Here is an 8,623-nt window from a genome sequence, read left to right as displayed (position 1 = left end):
AGCAACTCTCAAAGGTTTAGAAGCGAGTCTCGAACGCATCGATTCATGGCCTGAACATCTGAGCATAACTTGGTATAGGCTACTGTGGCCTTCTGTATCAAATGATGTGCAAAATACACTAATATCATCAGAATATATCTTATAAAATATGTATTTTTTTAAGCCTATGCATTTACTAGAGCAAACATAAGGCAAAATTATACCAAATTATAAGGCTGCAAAGCCTGCAAAAATGTCACAAGACATCATGATCAACAATCCTATACAATGTTTTTCAATGCAAATAAAACATCAAACTATATGGTTGCCTTGTACAACATTGGCACCTTGTTTACTGACCAGAATATACAGGGGCAGGCTTTTTATTTGAAATAAATTGTGGTTCAATTGACCCTGGTCAGCCAGTCGACTGCCTGCCCCTCTCCCAGCCTTTAGTTGGCTCGATGGAAGTTCTGTCAACCTCTAGTGAATCTTTGTTTTCATTTCAACAGCTTTCTACTTGTGATGTGCAGGACGTCTTGCGCAAGATAGATGTTTAAACAAATCCACTGGGGCTGATTTGTTTGACCCTTTCTTGTTGCAGCTTTCTGCTCCTCTGATTGCAGAATAATAACTATTATTTTTCACCTAACAATTATTTCTGGTACCATCCCCAGGGTCTGGAAGGCGGCCCATATACTTCACAAAGGTGGTGATCTGTGTGACCTAAATAATTATAGCCCTATTTCCAAACTCTCTTGCCTACCAAACATTTTAGAATCCTTGGAAAATACTCAACTTAGATCCTTTTTAACTACGAAATGTATTCTAAATGTACACCAGTCAGGTTTCAGACCAGATTATAGCACCATCTTTGCTACTTTGGTTTCAAATGATTTTCTTAATTGTTTGGATAAAAATAAACACTGTGCGGCCTCTGTTATTAACCTGTCTAAAGCCTTCGACACTATGGATCACTCATTACTTATTCAGAGGCTTCCGTCAATTGGCCTGGACCAGGCTGCATGTACAGTTGAAGTCGGAAGTTTACATACACTTAGGTTTTTCAACCACTCCACAAATGTATTGTAAACAAACTATAGTTTTGGCAAGTCGGTTAGGACATCTACTTTGTGCATGACACACGTAATTTTTCCAACAATTGTTTACAGACAGATTATTTCACTTATAATTCACTGTATCACAATTCCAGTGGGTCAGAAGTTTAAATACACTAAGTTGACTGTGCCTTTAAACAGCTTGGAAAATTCCAGAAAAATGATGTCATGGCTTTAGAACAGGGGTGTCAAACTCATTTTAGCTCAGGGGCCACATGGAGGAAAATCTATTCCCAAGTGGGCCGGACCGGAAAAATCATGGTATATATATAACTTAAAAACAACAACTTCAGATTGTTTTCTTTGTTTTAATACGATCAAACATACAACATAAAGCTGGAGCCTGAGGACAGTGTGTCCAAAATAGTACAAGCACAACATCACTATTAATCATAAAACACGTCAAGTTTATTTGAAAATTCTAAAGAAAAAGAACACACAAACACACAATGCCTCAGTGATTAACAGAACTGTTTCACAGATCACAGAACTATATCAGGGTGTCATTTCTCAGGCAGAAATGTAGATAAAAATAATGAAATCCTGTTCCCCAAACAAGTGCAAGAACCACAGAGTCAAGAATAGGTTAAATATACAAATAAAATAAAATCAATTAAAAACAATAGCACATCAACATAAAAACATATAAACATAAAGCTGGAGCCTGAGGACAGTGTCCAAAAGCACAACATCACTATTAATCATAAAACACCTCAAGTTATTTGAAAGTTCTGAGGACAAAGAACACACAAACACACAATGCCTCAGTGATTCACAGAAGTATATCACAGAACTATATCAGGGTGTCATTTCTCAGGCAGAAATGTAGATAAAAATAATGAAATCCTGTTCCCCAAACAAGTGCAAGAACCACAGAGTCAAGAATAGGTTAAATATACAAATAAAATAAAATCAATTAAAAACAATAGCACATCAACATAAAAACATATAAACATAAAGCTGGAGCCTGAGGACAGTGTCCAAAAGCACAACATCACTATTAATCATAAAACACCTCAAGTTATTTGAAAGTTCTGAGGACAAAGAACACACAAACACACAATGCCTCAGTGATTCACAGAAGTATATCACAGATCACAGAACTATATCAGGGTGTCATTTCTCAGGCAGAAATGTAGATAAAAATAATGAAATCCTGTTCCCCAAACAAGTGCAAGAACCACAGAGTCAAGAATAGGTTAAATATACAAATAAAATAAAATCAATTAAAAACAATAGCACATCAACATAAAAACATTTAAACATAAATCTGAAAGCGTTGCTCAAACTCCCATAACAGTCCCGTTATTTTATCTTTGAACCGCTTCATGTCTGCCACATGTTGGGTCGCGCACACATTTTTCAGACAGGGGAAGTGAGCTGCATCACCACCGGCAAGTTGCGTCTCCCACAATGACAGCTTCAACTTGAAAGAACGTATGCTGTCATAATACTGCGTGACAACTTTGTTGCGCCCTTGCAGCTGTTTGTTCAAGTTATTCAGGTGCTCTGTAACATCCACCATAAATGCAAGGTCCTGCATCCATTCTGCGGAATGAAATTCTAACACTGGTTTGCCCTTTTCTTCCATGAACTGTTCAATTTCTTCTCGTAAATCAAAGAAACGCCTCAGCACAGCACCTCGGCTTAACCATCTTACCTCAGTGTGGTATGGCAGGCCATAGATGTGGTCTTTCTTTTTGAGAAGGCTGTCAAACTGACGGTGATTCAGGCTTCTGGATCGGATGAAATTAACAGTTTGGATGACCACCTTCATGACGTTATCCATCTTTAATGACTTGCAACACAAAGCCTCCTGGTGCAAAATACAGTGAAAAGTCAAAAAATCACATCCTCCATTTGCAGATTGCACTTTCTCTCTGAACTTTGTCACAACGCCTGCTTTTTTCCCGATCATTGAGGGCGCACCATCTGTAGCCAGGCTGACAGCGCGGGACCAGTCCACTCCGACCCTGTCCAGCGCGCGACGAGTGCGGTAAAAATATCAGCTGCTGTCGTTGTATCTGTCATCGGCACCAACTCCACGAACTCCTCGGTGACGGTCAATGTGTCATCAACTCCGCGGATGAAAATGGCCAGTTGTGCAACATCTGTAATGTCCGTGCTTTCATCAATTGCAACCGAAAACGCAATAAATGACTTTACTTTTTGCTTCAACTGGCTGTCCAAATCCACTGAAAGATCGGAAATCCTGTCTGCAACTGTGTTACTTGTCAGGCTGATATTTGCAAAAGCCTGCCGCTTTTCAGGGCACACAATCTCAGCTGCCTTCATCATGCATGTTTTTACAAATTCACCCTCACTAAATGGTTTTGAAGCCACTGCGATTTCATTAGCAATGAGGTAGCTAGCTTTCACTGCAGCGTCACTGATGTCTCGGCTGTGAGTAAACAGACTGCTGTTTCTTCAGACCCGCCAACAGTTCATTCACCTTCTCTCATCTCCGCTGTCCTTGAAAGTTGTCATATTTGTCGGCATGAAGACTCACATAGTGGCGACGAAGGTTATATTCTTTCAGCATAAATAGGATGACCATTTTTCTTGGAACACTCTGCACTCTGCGTCCACTTTTCTCTTTTTTGACAGAGACATATTGGGGCAATGAGGGTGCCAAAGCACATAATGTTAAAAGTAGAAGCCGTAATAAATATCGCGGGCAAAACAAAGTAGCTCATTGGCTGCACGTGCTTGACCTACTTGCTCTGCCCCGGTATAAACAGTTTGCTTGCTTAACACAATTGCTATTGCGCCATCCAGTGGACGCAATTGGAACAGCAGTTTTTTTTATTGAAAAATTGCAGCGCATTTTTATACTTTACAAAATTATTATATATATATATATTTTTTTTTATCAACTCACGGGCCGGATTAAACCCGTTTGTGGGCCTGATCCGGCCCGCGGGCCGGACGTTTGACACCCCTGCTTTAGAAGCTTCTGATAGGCTAATAGACATAATTTGAGTCAATTGCAGGTGTACCTGTGGATGTATTTCAAGGCCTACCTTCAAACTCAGTGCCTCTTTGCTTGACATCATAGGAAAATCAAAAGAAATCAGCCAAGACCTCAGACCTCCACAAGTCTGGTTCATCCTTGGGAGCAATTTCCAAACGCCTGAAGGTACCACGTTCATCTGTACAAACAATAGTACGCAAGTATAAACACCATGGGACCATGCAGCCGTCATACCGCTCAGGAAGGAGACACGTTCTGTCTCCTAGAGATGAACATACTTTGTTGCGAAAAGTGCAAATCAATCCCAGAACAACAGCAAAGGACCTTGTGAAGATGCTGGAAGAAACAGGTACAAAAGTATCTATATCCACAGTAAAACAAGTCCTACATCGACATAACCTGAAAGGTCGCTCAGCAAGGAAGAAGCCACTGCTCCAAAACCACCTACAAAAGCCAGACTACGGTTTGCAACTGCACATGGGGACAAAGATTGTACTTTTTGGAGAAATGTCCTCTGGTCTGATGAAACAAAAATAGAACCGTTTGGCCATAATGACCATCGTTATGTTTGGAGGAAAAAGGGGGGGCTTGCAAGCCAAAGAACACCATCCCAACCGTGAAGCACTGGGGTGGCAGCATCATGCTGTGGGGGTGCTTTGCTGCAGGAGGGACTGGTGCACTTCACAAAATAGATGGCATCATGAGGAAGGAAAATTATGTGGATATGTTGAAGCAACATCTCAAGACATCAGTCAGGAAGTTAAAGCTTGGTCGCAAATGGGTCTTCCAAATGGACAATGACCCCAAGCATACTTCCAAAGTTGTGGCAAAATGGCTTAAGGACAACAAAGTCAAGGTATTGGAGTGGCCATCACAAAGCCTTGACCTCAATCCTATAGAAAATGTGTGGGCTGAACTGAAAAAGCGTGTGCGAGCAAGGAGGCCTACAAACCTGACTCAGTTACACCAGCTCTGTCAGGAGGAATGGGCCAAAATTCACCCAACTTATTGTGGGAAGCTTGTGGAAGGCTACCCGACACGTTTGACCCAAGTTAAACAATTTAAAGGCAAATGCTACCAAATACTAATTGAGTGTATGTAAACTTCTGACCCACTGGGAATGTGATGAAAGAAAAAATAAAAGCTGAAATAAATCATTCTCTCTACTATTATTCTGACATTTCACATTCTTAAAATAAAGTGGTGATCCTAACTGACCTAAAACAGGGAATTTTTACTAGGATTAAATGTCAGGAATTGTGAAAAACTGAGTTTAAATGTATTTGGCTAAGGTGTATGTAAACTTCTGACTTCAACTGTATGTACATGTAGGTAGGGATAAAGTGAAAATGCATAGATAATAAATAGCAGCGTAAAAAAGGGGGTCAATGCAAATAATCCGGGTAGCCATTTGATTAACTGTTTAGTAGTCTTATGGCTTGGGGGTAAAAGCTGTTTAGGAGCCTTTTGGACCTAGATTTGACGCTTCGGTACTGCTTGCCGTGCGGTAGCAGAGTGAACAGTCTATGACTTGGGTGGCTATAGACAATTGTTAGGGCCTTCCTCTGACACCGCCTGGTATAGAGGTCCTGGATGGCACAAAGCTTGGCCCCAGTGATGTACTGGGCCGTACGCACTACTCTCTGTAGCGCCTTGCGGTCGGAGGCCGAGTAGTTGCCATACCAAGCAGTGATGCAACCAGTCAGGATGCTCTCAATAGTGCAGCTGTAAAACTTTTTGAGGATCTGAGGACCCATGCCAAATCTTTTCAGTATAGCCTGTGCTCCTGAACTCTTAAAACATAATTATATTATTACACTGTCAGTCTATAATCAACACGTGAGTGAGGGTGCTTTTGTGTTCATCCTTCATATAGAGAGAGAGGCCAAGCTAGGTCACACAGAGGGCCACCCAGCCAGCACTGGGTAGTGGGTAGGTCATGTTGTGGAATGTAGGCCATTGCCATGGCAATATTACAGCTGCCTGCCTGGAGGTTCTGTTGTGGCCATCCTCCTGTTGACCAGTGTTGGCCCCATAGAATTAGGAATTAGAATACACATTTAATAGGATCTCTATGGTTGGCCCTGTGTTAAAAATTCACCTTCACACACAATCACTAACTTGTATCATACAAGAAAGATAGTTTTTGTAATGTAATAAACACAGACATTTGAATCTTGAGTCTTTATCAAAATAAATTGCTATCCAATCCTATGTATATCAGTTATTATCAGCCTCTGGGGTAGAATTCACAGTTCCTCAACAAAGATACAGTTTATGGGACAGAGAGAGGAAATTGACTGTATGATGGGTTAGATTGATTATCATAATGTAACAAGTGTAGGGTCATTGAGAGGCAGTGTTATGGCATAACATTGGCTTGAGGAGGATACCGGCCCGGGATACCAACCTCAATCCCTTCCAGTTCCCAACCCGTTTCAACAGTGTGGTTTCCCCGAAACTCCACCTTTGACTGAACAGCTTTGAGTTGGTAAGTTAAATTATCAGGATCTCTTTGAAAATCTGACCATTAAAAACACTACAAATATTGACTGGCTGAAGTAAAACTATTACATTCTTTGTTGTCTGTCTTTTGTCATTTGTTTTATGAACCATAAAGTAAGGAACCATCTGTACTGACACAATAAGGAAGCTTTTCCCTTCACTCACTGTACATGTTCAATGATATACAGTACCAGTCAAAAGTTTGGACACACCTACTCATTCCAGGGTTTTTCTTCATTTTTACTATTTTCTACATTGTAGAATAATAGTGAAGACATCAAAACTATGAAATAACACATATGGAATCATGTAGTCCCGCTCAGCCCAGTCAAAACTGTTCGCTGCTCTGGCACCCCAATGGTGGAACAAGCTCCCTCACGACGCCAGGATAGCGGAGTCACTCACCACCTTCCGGAGACACTTGAAACCCCACCTCTTTAAGGAATACCTGGGATAGGATAAAGTAATCCTTCTACCCCCCCCCTTAACCCCACAAAAAAAAAAAAAAAAAAAAATAAATTGTAAAGTGGTTATCCCACTGGCTATAAGGTGAATGCACCAATTTGTAAGTCGCTCTGGATAAATGAGCGTCTGCTAAATGACGTAAATGTAAATGTAAATGTAGTAACCAAAAAAGTGTTAAACAAATCAAAATATATTTGAGATTTTAGATTCTTCAAAGTAGCCACCCTTTGCCTTGATGACAGCTTTGCATACTCCTGTCATTCTCTCAACCAGCTTCATGAGGAATGCTTTTCCAACAGTCTTGAAGGAGTTCCCACATATGCTGAGCACTTGTTGGCTGCTTTTCCTTCACTCTGCGGTCCAACTCATACCAAACCATCTCAAACGGGTTGAGGTCAGGTTATTGTGGAGGCCAGGTCATCTGATGCAGCACTCCATCACTCTCCTTCTTGGTCAAATAGCCCTTACACAGCCTGGAGGTGTGTTTTGGGTCATTGTCCTGTTGAAAAACAAATGATAGTCCCACTAAGCCCAAACCAGATGGAGAAGGCTGTGGTAGCCATGCTGGTTAAGTGTGCTTTGATTTCTAAATAAATCACTGATAGTGTCACCAGCAAAGCACCCCCACACCATGACACCTCCTCCTCCATGCTTCATGGTGGGAACCACACATGCGGAGATAATCCGTTCACCTACTCTGCGTTTTACAAAGACACGGCGGTTGGAACAAAAAATCTTAAATTTGGACTCATCAGACCAAAGGTCAAATTTCCACCGGTCTAATGTCCATTGCTCGTGTTTCTTGGCCCAAGCAAGTCTCTTCCTCTTATTGGTGTCCTTTAGTAGTGGTTTCTCTGCAGCAATTCGACCATGAAGGCCTGATTCACGCAGTCTCCTCTGAACAGTTGATGTTGAGATGTATCTGTAACTTGAACTCTGTGAAGCATTTATTTGGGCTGCAATCTGAGGTGCAGTTAACTCTAATGAACTTATCCTCTGCAGCAGAGGTAACTGGGTCTTCCTTTCCTGTGATGGTCCTCATGAGTGCCAGTTTCATCATAGCGCTTGATGGTTTTTGCGACTGCACTTGAAGAAACGTTCAAAGTTCTTGACATTTTCCGGATTGGCTGACCTTCATGTCTTAAAGTAATGATGGACTGTAGTTTCTCTTTGCTTATTTGAGCTGTTCTTGCCATAATATGGACTTGGTCTTTTACCAGATAGGGCTATCTTCTGTATACCACCCATACCTTGTCACAACACAACTGATTGGCTCAAACGCATTAAGAAGGAAAGAAATTCCACAAATTAACTTTTAACAAGGCACACCTGTTAATTGAAATGCATTCCAGGTGACTACCTCATGAAGCTGGTTGAGCCATGCCAAGAGTGTGCAAAGCTGTCATCAAGGCAAAGGGTGGCTAATTTGAAGAATCTAAAATCTAAAATATATTTTGATTTGTTTAACACTTTTTTGGTTACTACATGATTCCATTTGTGTTATTTCATAGTTTTGATGTCTTCACTATTCTTATACAATGTAGAAAATAGTAAAAATAAAGATTAACCCTGGAATTAGTAG

This window comes from Coregonus clupeaformis, chromosome 17, assembly GCF_020615455.1.
Source record: "Coregonus clupeaformis isolate EN_2021a chromosome 17, ASM2061545v1, whole genome shotgun sequence".
Classification (NCBI taxonomy): Eukaryota; Metazoa; Chordata; class Actinopteri; order Salmoniformes; family Salmonidae; genus Coregonus; species Coregonus clupeaformis.
This window is presented reverse-complemented; position numbering follows the sequence as displayed.